Here is a 13,402-nt window from a genome sequence, read left to right as displayed (position 1 = left end):
TTTTTACTCTGGTCCTTGAGAATTATAATAGTCTAACACTTCCTGTTCTATAGAGATCATAACTAAGACTAAAAAATACTAAACTAATTAGGACTAAAAAATACCTTTTATCCATGTTGCATCGTAAAGGTCCACGGTTTGGAGACCACTACTTTAATTTAAAAAAAAAATAGCTGTAACTCTGTAGTTACCTTTTACCTGCAGATTTCAAACATTCTCGTGGCTTGTGGAAGTCCTCTGCACATCCTTACCTTGCTGCCTCCCCTGCTTTGCTGTTTCTATCAATCGCTCCCCTCCGCAGCTGAGCCATCCAGATAATTGTCATGGTAGATCTAATGGGTAGTTTCGGAAATGAAGACGTAAGGGTTAGAGTTCTCTGAAGAAAGAACCATAAGCTTGGTCAATTTTAAAAATGAGTGACACAGTTCAAGTGGATGCACGACACCCGAGATGAATGAAGAATAGGTGGTCCAATTACATTGTAAATCATTTCATGCCAGTAATGTTTTTCTACACCGTTTCCATTTTCTACCCGCACCCAGACTAAAAGATAATCCTCTATTTTGTATGGCCGCAGCCTGATTTGTCATTAGGATGCAGCGAGTGATCCTTCCTATGTTATCCTCCAGGGTTTTCTTTACTCATTGCACAGATTTATTTGAAGTATTTTCACATTGTACAGAATCTACCTAGACGGGTTTTTTCTTCCTATCATGGAGCTGCCAATTTGATTCTAAACGTTTTTGAACTGAACGTTTTGATGGAAAGACCACAGATTGAATATTACCATATTTTGTAGAGAGGCTGGCCTTGCCTCAGGACACTGCTCTAATATATTAGTGGAAATATCTTTAATTAATTTGTGCATGAGTTCGTGTTTTCTTTAATTTTTCTCCCCGGGCTCTTGACCCAAGTATAGAAATCTGAGAGCTTTATTGGAAATGACTTTCTCAGCAGTTCTGCTCTTTTTAAGTTGAGTGTATCGCATAATGACCATAAAATGTTATACTTTATTAAGAACATATTTTAACTCTGAGTCTTCAGTTAGAGTTTAATGTGGGGAATGTTACCCTGGGTGATTGGAAGCTGTCCTCCACGCATCGACCAATCTGTCTTTATGCCAAAAGAACTTAACTAGACGGAGGTATTTGGTCTTTTCTTGTTCTTATTTACACAAAAGGGAAAATTCCTCTGGGGATATTATTTTAAATAGAACATTAAGGAACAACATCTCAGTCTATAAAAATGTTGATTGCCGTTTAAGAATAAATATATGAAATTTATAACAGTGTTTATGTTTCATGTTTACGAAAATGTCATGGTGTATTTGTTTATTTCTGCCTAGGGCTCACCTGTATGGATAGGCACATATCTTTTCAATGGCAGCAGATAGAGTTTGTAGTATTCCAAACTTATCCGGTACTGATCCTGAGTTATATCCTGTATTATATTCCAGAGCTGTACTCACTATTCTGCTGGTAGGGTCACTGTGTACATACATTACATTACTTATCCCGTACTGATCCTGAGTTATATCCTGTATTATACCCCAGAGCTGTACTCACTATTCTGCTGGTAGGGTCACTGTGTACATACATTACATTACTTATCCCGTACTGATCCTGAGTTATATCCTGTATTATACTCCAGAGCTGTACTCACTATTCTGCTGGTGAGGTCACTGTGTACATACATTACTTATCCTGTACTGATCCTGAGTTATATCCTGTATTATACCCCAGAGCTGTACTCACTATTCTGCTGGTGAGGTCACTGTGTACATACATTACATTACTTATCCGGTACTGATCCTGAGTTATATCCTGTATTATACTCCAGAGCTGTACTCACTATTCTGCTGGTGAGGTCACTGTATACATACATTACTTTACTTATCCTGTACTGATCCTGAGTTATATCCTGTATTATACCCCAGAGCTGTACTCACTATTCTGCTGGTAGGGTCACTGTGTACATACATTACATTACTTATCCCGTACTGATCCTGAGTTATATCCTGTATTATACTCCAGAGCTGTACTCACTATTCTGCTGGTGAGGTCACTGTGTACATACATTACTTATCCTGTACTGATCCTGAGTTATATCCTGTATTATACCCCAGAGCTGTACTCACTATTCTGCTGGTGAGGTCACTGTGTACATACATTACATTACTTATCCGGTACTGATCCTGAGTTATATCCTGTATTATACTCCAGAGCTGTACTCACTATTCTGCTGGTGAGGTCACTGTATACATACATTACTTTACTTATCCTGTACTGATCCTGAGTTATATCCTGTATTATACTCCAGAGCTGTACTCACTTTTCTGCTGGTGAGGTCACTGTATACATACATTACTTTACTTATCCTGTACTGATCCTGAGTTATATCCTGTATTATACTCCAGAGCTGTACTCACCATTCTGCTGGTAGGGTCACTGTGTACATACATTACATTACTTATCCGGTACTGATCCTGAGCTATATCCTGTTTTATACTCCAGAGCTGCACTCACTATTCTTCTGGTGAGGTTACTGTGTACATACATTACATTACTTATCCTGTACTGATCCTGAGTTATATCCTGTATTATACTCCAGAGCTGCACTCACTATTCTGCTGGTGAGGTCACTGTGTACATACATTACATTACTTATCCTGTAATGATCCTGAGTTATATTCTGTATTATACTCCAGAGCTGTACTCACTATTCTGCTGGTGAGGTCACTGTGTACATACATTACATTACTTATCCTGTACTGATCCTGAGTTATATCCTGTATTATACCCCAGAGCTGTACTCACTATTCTGCTCATGGGGTCACTGTGTACATACATTACTTATCCCATACTGATCCTGAGTGATATCCTGTATTATATTCCAGAGCTGTACTCACTATTCTGCTGGTGAGGTCACTGTGTACATACATTACATTATTTATCCCGTACTGATCCTGAGTGATATCCTGTATTATACTCCAGAGCTGTATTCACTATTCTGCTGGTGGGGTCACTGCGTACATACATGACATTACTTATCCTGTACTGATCCTGCGTGATATCCTGTTTTATACTCCAGAGCTGTACTCACTTTTCTGCTGGTGGAGTCACTGTGTACATACATTACATTACTTATCCTGTACTGATCCTGCGTGATATCCTGTTTTATACTCCAGAGCTGTACTCACTATTCTGCTGGTGAGGTCACTGTGTACATACATTACATTACTTATCCCGTACTGATCCTGAGTGATATCCTGTATTATACTCCAGAGCTGTATTCACTATTCTGCTGGTGGGGTCACTGCGTACATACATGACATTACTTATCCTGTACTGATCCTGCGTGATATCCTGTTTTATACTCCAGAGCTGTACTCACTATTCTGCTGGTGAGGTCACTGTGTACATACATTACATTACTTATCCTGTACTGATCCTGAGTTATATCCTGTATTATACTCCAGAGCTGTATTCACTATTCTGCTGGTGGGGTCACTGCGTACATACATGACATTACTTATCCTGTACTGATCCTGCGTGATATCCTGTTTTATACTCCAGAGCTGTACTCACTATTCTGCTGGTGGAGTCACTGTGTACATACATTACATTACTTATCCTGTACTGATCCTGCGTGATATCCTGTTTTATACTCCAGAGCTGTACTCTCTATTCTGCTGGTGAGGTCACTGTATACATACATTACATTACTTATCCTGTACTGATCCTGAGTGATATCCTGTTTTATACTCCAGAGCTGTACTCACTATTCTGCTGGTGGAGTCACTGTGTACATAAATTATGTTACTTGTTGGGGGGTGGTGTCATGGAGTGATGTCAGCGGTTATATCTGAGCACTCTGCGGTGATGTGTGGGGTCGATGTCAGTGAGGATATTAGGAGAGGACAGTGAATGACGTAAATGTAAAAAAAATTACCAAAGTCTAGAATTGCTGCTTTTTGGTCACATCATACACCATAAAAAAGTAATAAAGAGCGATCAAAAATTTCCATCTAAACTAAAATGGTTCCAATAAATACTACAGATCATGCTGCAAAAAAATGGTCCCTCATATAGTCTTGTATATGAAAAAATAAGTGTTATAGGGTTCAGAATGGGAACATGTTATGCATGGTAATTTTCTCACAAAAAGTAGTGAAATAAAACAAAACCTACATAAATTGGATATCGTAATCATATGGACCTACAAAATTATTTTCAATTTCACAAAATAATTTTGCATTTATTGTATGTGGGCGGGGCATCTATATGGGTGTGGCTTACACATGGGTGGGTGCACAGTGGGCCCCATGATCATCTATTGCCCGGGGGCCCCATGAGTTGTCAGTCCACCCCTGGGAGGCGGAGGACGGGGGTGGGGTGTTGATATGTGTGTGTATTATTTGTGTGTGTATGTATAATGTGTGTAATGGTGAAGCGGAGGCCCCTGCAGTGCGAGGGGGCCCCATCTAGGTAGGCGCCCCCAGCAGGGGCATTGCTATGAGGGCCCACCACTGCCAACCGTCTTTTTTTTTTGTGCAGCTCTCAAGGGCAACACCAGCTACCACAGCTAGCACCAACAACAGCAAACCCCTGACCTTTATGGGTAGGGTTACACGTAACTGATCCGTCGGTGATATTATATTCAGAGGGTGCAGTGTGTGGCAGTATTATATTAAGTGGGTGCAGTGAGTGGCAGTATTATATTCAGAGGTACAGTGTGTGGTAGTATTATATTCAGAGGGTGCACTGTGTGGCAGGGTTATATTCAGAGGGTGCACTGTGTGGCAGGGTTATATTCAGAGGGTGCACTGTGTGGCAGGGTTATATTCAGATGGTGCAGTGTGTGGCAGTATTATACTCAGAGGGTGCAGTGTGTGGCAGTATTATATTCAGGGGGTGCACTGTATGGCAGTCCTCACTTATTTATTTACTTAGGTCGTAAGACAGATAATTGTTTTATTTTATCTACACTATATATTGTACACTACAGTGGCATTTAAAAACAAATTACTTACATGCTCTTCATACGTCCATAGAAAATGCCCATGGATGGTGCATATCAGTATGGGTGAAGCAATTTGGTATGGGTGGGGTACATTGGCATGGGTGTGTCATTCCTTGTGGGGGAGGAGCTTAGGGGCCTCCTCATTAGGTCTCGCAGGGGCCCCCCAAATGTATTGTTAACCCACTGGATAGGCCCATGCTCCACAGTAGAGTTAGCACGCTGGCCTTGCCTCCAAACATCAGTGTCCACACAGGGCTCCCATGGAGAATACACAGCGGATTTCCTGCTGCGCAGTGTGAAATACGCTGTATATGCGCAGTGTTTGACCCTACCCTGGTTTTTAGTGAAAGTGCAGTATTTTACTCAAGTAAAAAAAAAATAAAAAATCTCTCTCTCTCTCTCTCTCTCTCTCTCTCTCTCTCTCTCTCTCTCTCTCCCTCTCTCTCTCCCTCTCCCTCTCCCTCTCCCTCTCCCTCTCCCTCTCCCTCTCTCCCTCTCCCTCTCTCCCTCTCCCTCTCCCTCTCTCCCTCTCCCTCTCCCTCTCCCTCTCCCTCTCCCTCTCCCTCTCCCTCTCCCTCTCCCTCTCCCTCTCCCTCTCCCTCTCCCTCTCCCTCTCCCTCTCCCTCTCCCTCTCCCTCTCCCTCTCCCTCCCCCTCCCCCTCCCCCTCCCCACACACACAGCATTTAGAAAAATGTTTCTTCTACATATTTACATTTACTGCACATAAGACAGTGTTTTCCAACCAGTGTGCCTCCAGATGTCCGAGCATGCTGGGAGTTGTAGTTTTGCAACAGCTGGAGGCACCCTGGTTGGGAAACACTGACATAAGGAAACAAATTAAATACATAACACATTCTCTTTAAAAAGCCCATAGGGTAACAATTTTTTTAAATTATTTTTTTCATATCAACTGGCTCCAGAAAGTAAAACAGGTTTTGTAAATTACTTCTATTAAAAAAAATCTTAATCCTACCAGTACTTACCAGCTGCTGAAGTTGAGTTGTTCTTTTCTGTCTCACCACAGTGCTCTCTGCTGACACCTGCCTGTCTGTCTCAGGAACTGTTCAGAGTAGCAGCAAATCCCCATCGCAAACCTCTCCTTTTCCAGACAGTTCCTGAGACAGACAGAGGTGTCCGCAGAGAGCACTGTTGTCAGACAGAAAAGAACAACTCAACTTCAGCAGCCGATGGTAGGATTAAGATTTTTTAATTGAAGTAATTTACTAATCTGTTCAACTTTCTGGAGCCACTTGATATGAATACATTTTTCTATCATGAAATACCCCTTTTAAGTAAAGCCAATTATGGGTTTGTTAAAGGATACAAGATATATGTTGATGTTCTTAGTGAACTGATAGTTTGTGTCATCAGATATATGAAGTTGCCTCTAGATCTGCTTGGTGTGTAAGTAAACATTTCCACCTGACTATGGGTTTTCAGTGTAGTTCAGGTAGTGGTTAACATCCCTTTTATCTCATACATGCAGAAAGCAAGATGTAAAAATTAGAAGAGAGAATTTACTTTATCTTAGGACATCAGTGGCATCTACAAAACCACAATCTTGTGATATGAAAACTGTCTGTAGCCTCCCTGTAACAAAACAATCCCTTATCTCAGCTCTGGTCTGCGGCCTCCATTCAACTGAGTGACCAGGGGGCGACATTAAAACATGAAAATGATTGAGCTTCTCCTTACTCCCCCCCTAATCCTCACTGAGTCCATCAATGCTGAAATTCTAGTTTGCTATTAATAATAATAGAAAATAGTCATTAGTAAATCGAGATTTTCCTAGCTTGTGACGGAAAATATTAGTTATATGAAGACAGAAGACGAGTATCTTATGCATTAATCTTTCTTTATTAATGCCCATAGCAGAAAAAGTTCACTATTCAATGTAAAGAAAATGAACAGAAACTCAAAACTACAACTCCCAGCAGTCCTAGGGCCACAGTGGCCACTCCTAACCCTGTAGCCCCTATATAAGGACTGCCCCATAATAGATCTTCCTCTTTCTGTATGCGAAACGCCGTTTCACCGGAACCATGAATTCCAAGCGGACGTCCCTGCAACCTCCAGACTCTTCGACCAACCGGCCCGATGTCTCAGCTTCCGGAGGCAAACTGGGGGAACTTCAACTTCGTCCCAACGGGGACCCTATATAAACCAAACGCATTCGACCAACAGGTCATCCGTGCACAGGAACCAGCTGCCGTGATCAGTACCCTGAAAAGAGAATGTAGAAACGTAATAGGGTTGGGTAGGGAGGGAAGATACTCGCCTCCTGTCTTCATATAACTAATATTTTCCATCACAAGCTAGGAAAATCTCGATTTATATATCAGACAGGAGGCTCATATCTTATGCAGGTTCAAAGCTAACATTCTAAGCATAAAATATACGAAACACAGAACAAATCATCATAAAACCGACATGGAGACATGTTCCTCCGGCCTGAAGTAGAAATGGCGAAAGGTGGACTCAGAAGACCAATCGGCCGCCGTTAAAAGATCAGCAAGGGAACCACCCGCCGGGATCACTTTAGTAGCCATAGCCCCCCTGGACGAGTGTGCCCCAAAAAGGGATATGTCTATGCCCGCCATCTCCATGGCGGATCGGACCCACCGTGCCAGAGTTGCGGAGGTGACCGGATGATGAGGCTTGACATAAGAGACAAGGAGTTGAGAAAAGTCAGGAGAACGTAGGAGTGAGCGACTCGTATGCCTGTAGGCAACGAACAACGCAGAGACGAGGATGCACTGGAAAAGAAGGGTAGAAAACTGAATGTAAACCCGTTTTGGTCCTACGTACCACCGAGAATTTTACACCTTGAGGCGAGAATTGACGCCTAGAGATGTCCAGGGCTTTAACGTCCGAGACTCTCTTGATTGAGACCAGGCATAACAGGACCGTAAGTTTGTAGGACAACAGTCGCAAAGAAAGCGCCTAATTGTCCTCCTACCTAGAGAACATGTCAAGCAATCGGGAAACATCCCAGGTGGATTGATATTTAGGACGTGGAGGACGCTTAAATTTGATGCCTCGCAACAACCTACACACTAATGAATGTTTGCCGACCGGCAATGAGTCCACAGGATAGTGGTAAGCGGAAATTGACGACCGGTACACGTTGATGGAGCTGAATGATTTACCGGATTCAAAAGAATCCGCCAGATAATTCACCACTATAGATATAGGCACTTGTACGGGATCAACCTGTCGTTGATCACACCAACGCACCCAAAGTCTCCAGGCTGATCAATATGCCGATCGAGTCCCGGGGGCCCAGGCCAGGGCGAGGAGGTCCCTAGCTGATTGAGAAAGGTCGCTGTCCGTGTCTGGCACCCTGAAACCAACCACGCCAGGAGAGTCAGATTGCCCTCCGCTACCAGAGGGTGGATACCCCTGGTTGGGTTGGAGAGAATCTGCAGGAAAATCGGCAGTAACCTGGGATAATCCAAAGTCATCCCCAGAAGGAGGGGAAGCCAAGGCTGTGTCGGCCACCATGGGGTGATCAACACAATTGTCGCCCTCTGGTTCGCTAAGTGTAGGAGAACCGTGGGAATCATGGAGAACGGGGGAAATGCATAATGTGTCCCCTCCGGCCATATCTGGCGAAAGGCGTCGACCGCAGCTGCCTCTGGGCCCGGCCTCCAGCTGAAGAATCGAGGTAGATGATGATTGAGGCGCGAGGCAAAGAGATCTATGCTCAACGGACCCCAAAGGAGATTCAGCTGAAGGAAGATGGAACGATCCAGACGCCAGTTGCTGGAGTCTAGGAGATAGCGAGAATTCCAATCGGCTACCGTATTGGAAACCCGCGGAATATATTCCACCAATATATTGCGAGAGAGACAAAAATGCCAAAAATCCCTTGCGATGTCGGCAAGGATTTTGGATCTGGTGCCCCCTAGGCGGTTGACATACCGCCGCAACATTGTCCATACGTAATAATACGCAGCACTTGGACACCTCCGATAGGAAACTCCTGACGGCAAATGACGCTGCCAGAAGTTCCAAGGCATTGATGTGAAGGAGGGATTCCTCTGAGGACCAGGTCCCTCCCGTAGCGGCGTCTCCGAAACGAGCGCCCCAACCTAGGCGGCTTGCATCCGACTCTAGAATGAAGTCCGGATTGGAGTTGAAGATCTTCTTGCCGTTCCATTCGACGGCATGACACAGCCACCACCGCAATTCTGCCTTGGCCTCCGCATCGAGGGGTATCTTGTCTGCATACTTGAGACCTTGTCGTAGATGAAGGATTTCGAGTCTCTGGAGGGCCCTGTAGTGTAGAGGGGCCGGAAATATGACCTGAATGGAGGCCGCTAAGAGACCCACCAGGCGAGCCAGGGTCCGCAAGGACAAGTAGCCTTTGCGCAAAACTGCCCTGATCTCTTTGCGAATGAGAGCCAACTTCGCCTTGGGTAGGCGCAACACAGCCTGATTGGTGTCCACCAAAAAACCCAAGAACTCCAGCTCTTGGGCTGGGACGAGGACTGATTTCTCGTGGTTGATTAGGAATCCCAGTCCTTGTAACAGGGAAATCGTCCACCTCAAGTGGAGAGAGGCTTGATTTTTTGAGTGAGCCATGATGTGGATGTCGTCCAGATAAATGATCAGAAGAACCCCTCTGCTCCTCAGGGAGGCCACCACTGGTTTCAAGAGTTTGGTGAAGCACCAGGGGGCGGACGAGAGACCGAATGGGAGGCAAGTAAACGGAGTAGTTGAGGAAACGGAGTAGTTGTTGTGAAAATGGGTCCATGGGAACGGTGAGGTAGGCGTCCTTTAAGTCCACCTTCACCAGCCAGTCTCCCGTTTGCAGAAGGTCCCGAAGGCAATGGATGCCTTCCATTTTGAAATGTCGATAGGCGACATGCTGGTTTAGATCCCGAAGGTTTATCACGGGACGGAATCCGCCCCCTTTTTTCTTGATGAGGAAAAGGTTGCTGACAAACCCCTGGGATGACGGATTGACCTCTACAACCGCCCGTTTGGACAAAAGGTCCTGCAGTTCTTTGTCTATGAGAGCAACATTTTGTTGTGAAAACCGGATGGGAAGGGGTATTACGCCCAGTTCCGGAGGGGTTAGAAGGTCTATATGGTAACCCGTTATAGCAGCGAGAATCCACGCGTCTGCCGTAATCGCAGACCAGGCGTGGATAAAATACTGCAGACGTCCCCCCACAGGAATGCGTGACAGTGGAATGGGTGGAACACTTACCGGTAGGTGGGCGAGATCGGGGATATCCTCTGCCTCCACGGCCGCGCCATGGTCTGCCTCTGGGTGGGAAGAATGGCGCCGGTTGCGCCACTGGCATGGCATAGGAGTGTGGAGCCTGGGGATACAGCGGTGGGGCTGTTGTCCTAGCATATGGCCTGTATGAAGGGGTCCAGCCGGCAGAGCGGCCCCTACTTCTGCCGGCCCGGGGGAAAACCTTGTTGGCCCCTGATTTTTTTAGTGAGGTTTGTGCCTTGTCTAGACTATTGAAGAGCCCAACAAATTTGTTAATATCTTTAACCAGGTTATACCCAAAAAGCGTACCCTCTGCCGAGGGTCCTGGTTCAATTGCGGGTCAAGCCGCATAAGGATAGAGTGCCTGCGTTCAGTAGAGCACGCCGTATTGGCACTGCCGACCAGACATATGGCCCTTTGGGCCCACCCTCGGAGTTGGATCAGATCCACGGGTTGATCCGTCGCAGCGGCTTGTTCTGAAAGGTTCAGGATCTTTGTGAGTGGGCCCAATAGGTCTAAAATACGATCCTGGATGGTCTTTAGAGACCGTTCTATTCCTTTTTTCGGGAATTTTCCCGATTTACCCAGGTATTTGGCTAGGATAGGGTCTACCTCTGGGGTAGCGACCACTTTCTTCGGAATGAAAGGTCTGGGGCATTCCGCCCGCAGTTTGTTACGGTTAGTCCTTTCAATGGCCCTACGTGCCCAGAACTCTACATACTTGGATACATGAGGTAGCGGGGTCCAGTCGCCAGAGCGAGGGTGGGATATCGCGTCTGGGTAGAAAAGTGGTTCACCTAGGGCATCTAGGATGACCTCACCCTGGGGTTCAGGGTCGGCGTTAGTGGTGAACGCCGAGGGCCCAGCATCCTCATCCTGGGAATCAGACTCGGAGACCAAAGTCTCGCCCGATTCATTATCTGATTCCTCGTCCGAGGGTTCTACATATGAATCGGGCTTGGCCCGCCTGGCGGACCTCTGCCTCTTTGGTAACTCCCTGAGGCCCAGTGGTCGTTTGGAGTCTGTAGGATGCATGGGTCGGCAGTCCATGGGGGGAGCTGCCTGTGGCATATTATTTACTTCCCCTGCCGGGGAGTCAGAAGCCGCAACTGTATGCTTCCTTTTCTGGGAGGCTTTACCCTTTTTGAAGGCGGCTCATCGCTGTGGGACAGCGGAATAGGGGTCAAAGACAGCACCTGATGGGAGCCTGCTGGAGCAATAGTTGAGGCCAGGGCTGCTTGAACGGACCTATTTATGAGTTCCTGGATTTGGGATGCACTCATGAATTGTGCTGTATCTAAGGTTAATTCATCCCCCCCAGTGGGAGCAGATGTGGAAGCATCAGACATGATAATTAGTTTTTAAATATCCGATAGGATGGGAGAACTGACAAGCTAACAAGTATCCTGACAGTTCTATTAAACTAAATGACAGAGAGCTTACTGTGAGCAAAGACAAGTCCAGACTCCGACCTCCACACAGTTAGCACTGCACTGGCGCTACGGTGGGAGGAGAGCCCAGGAGTACAGAAAACCAGGGACGAAGTCTCACGAGACTACGTCTCCTGGAAACACTATTGGCTCCGGCAGGGACCGCCCACCGAAACGTCAGTTGGGTCCGCCCTTAGAACCAACAAGGGCTGCGCCGAAAGACGCGGCCTGACGACGAGGACCTGCCCCCCTGCCCGCCCGCCCGCGCGCGCGCGAAGGAGCGAAGAAGAAGGAGGACGGGAAAAAAGGTGCAAAGGTAAAATGGCGGAAGGAGATAGAGAAGAACAGGGAGAAGGTAATAGAAGGGGAAAGAGGCCCCGAGAAATTCCGTCACAGGTAGAGAAACGGCGATATAGGTAGAGATAAGGAGATATATCTATATAATAATAATTAAGTATATAAAAGAATATATATATAAAAATAGATAAAATAGATAAAAATAGACAAAAATAATAAAATAGCACCCTATAGCGAGGGAGAAGGACTTAACCCCTTAACGACGCAGGACATATACCGTATTTATCGGCGTATAACACGCACTTTTTAGGCTAAAATTTTTAGCCTAAAGTCTGTGTGCATGTTATACGCCGATACACCCCCAGGAAAGGCAGGGGGAGAGAGGCCGTCGCTGCCCGCTTCTCTCCCCCTGCCTTTCCTGGGGTCTAGAGCGCTGCTGTCGGCCCTTTTCACCCCCTGGTTATCGGCGCCGCTGCCCGTTCTGTCCCCCTGACTATCGGTGCCGGCGCCGATAGCCAGGGAGAGAAGCGGCGCCGACAGCCAGGGGGAGAGAAGGGGCAGCGGCACCCATTGCCGGCGCCGCTGCCCCGTTGCCTCCCCCCATCCCCGGTGGCATAATTACTTGAGTCGGGTCCGCGCTGCTCCAGGCCTCCGTCGTGCGTCCCCGGCGTCGTTGCTATGCGCTGAACGGCGCGGCGCATGACGTCAGAGCGCCGCGCCGTGCATAGCAAAAAAAGTAAAAAAAAAGTGTTAATAAAGGTAATTTAACACCTTCCCTAATAAAAGTTTGAATCACCCCCCTTTTCCCATAAAAAAATAACAGTGTAAAAAAATAAATAAATAAACATATGTGGTATCGCCGCGTGCGTAAATGTCCGAACTATAAAAATATGTCATTAATTAAACCGCACGGTCAATGGCGTACGCGCAAAAAAATTCCAAAGTCAAAAAAAGCTCATTTTTGGTCACTTTTTATACCATTAAAAAATGAATAAAAGTGATCAAAAAGTCCGATCAAAACAAAAATCATACCAATAAAAACTTCAGATCACGGCGCAAAAAATGAGTCCTCATACCGCCCTGTACGTGGAAAAATAAAAAAGTTATAGGGGTCAGAAGATGACATTTTTAAATGTATAAATTTTCCTGCATGTAGTTATAATTTTTTCCAGAAGTACGACAAAATCAAACCTATATAAGTAGGGTATCATTTTAATCGTATGGACCTACAGAATAATGATAAGGTGTAATTTTTACCGAAATATGCACTGCGTAGAAACGGAAGCCCCCAAAAGTTACAAAATGGTGTTTTTTCTTCGATTTTGTCGCACAATGATTTTTTTTTCCGTTTCGCCATGCATTTTTGGGTAAAATGACTAATGTCACTGCAAAGTAGAATTGGCGACGCAAAAAATAAGCCAT

The 13,402-nt window shown here is 45.6% G+C and overlaps 1 long non-coding RNA gene across 1 annotated transcript in view; it reads right to left on the bottom strand.

The window, feature by feature from the left end:
- Positions 1-251: 251 nt before the first annotated feature.
- Positions 252-13,402, bottom strand: part of LOC130276038 (uncharacterized) — a 176,771-nt gene continuing 163,620 nt past the window's right edge. The window contains exon 3 of the long non-coding RNA XR_008844993.1: positions 252-332. This is a non-coding gene — a long non-coding RNA (uncharacterized LOC130276038). The remainder of the gene's footprint in view (positions 333-13,402) is intronic.

Source organism: Hyla sarda, chromosome 6 (assembly GCF_029499605.1).
Source record: "Hyla sarda isolate aHylSar1 chromosome 6, aHylSar1.hap1, whole genome shotgun sequence".
Lineage (NCBI taxonomy): Eukaryota > Metazoa > Chordata > Amphibia > Anura > Hylidae > Hyla > Hyla sarda.
Note: the sequence above shows the minus strand (reverse complement) of the source record. Positions and strands in the feature narration are given on the sequence as shown.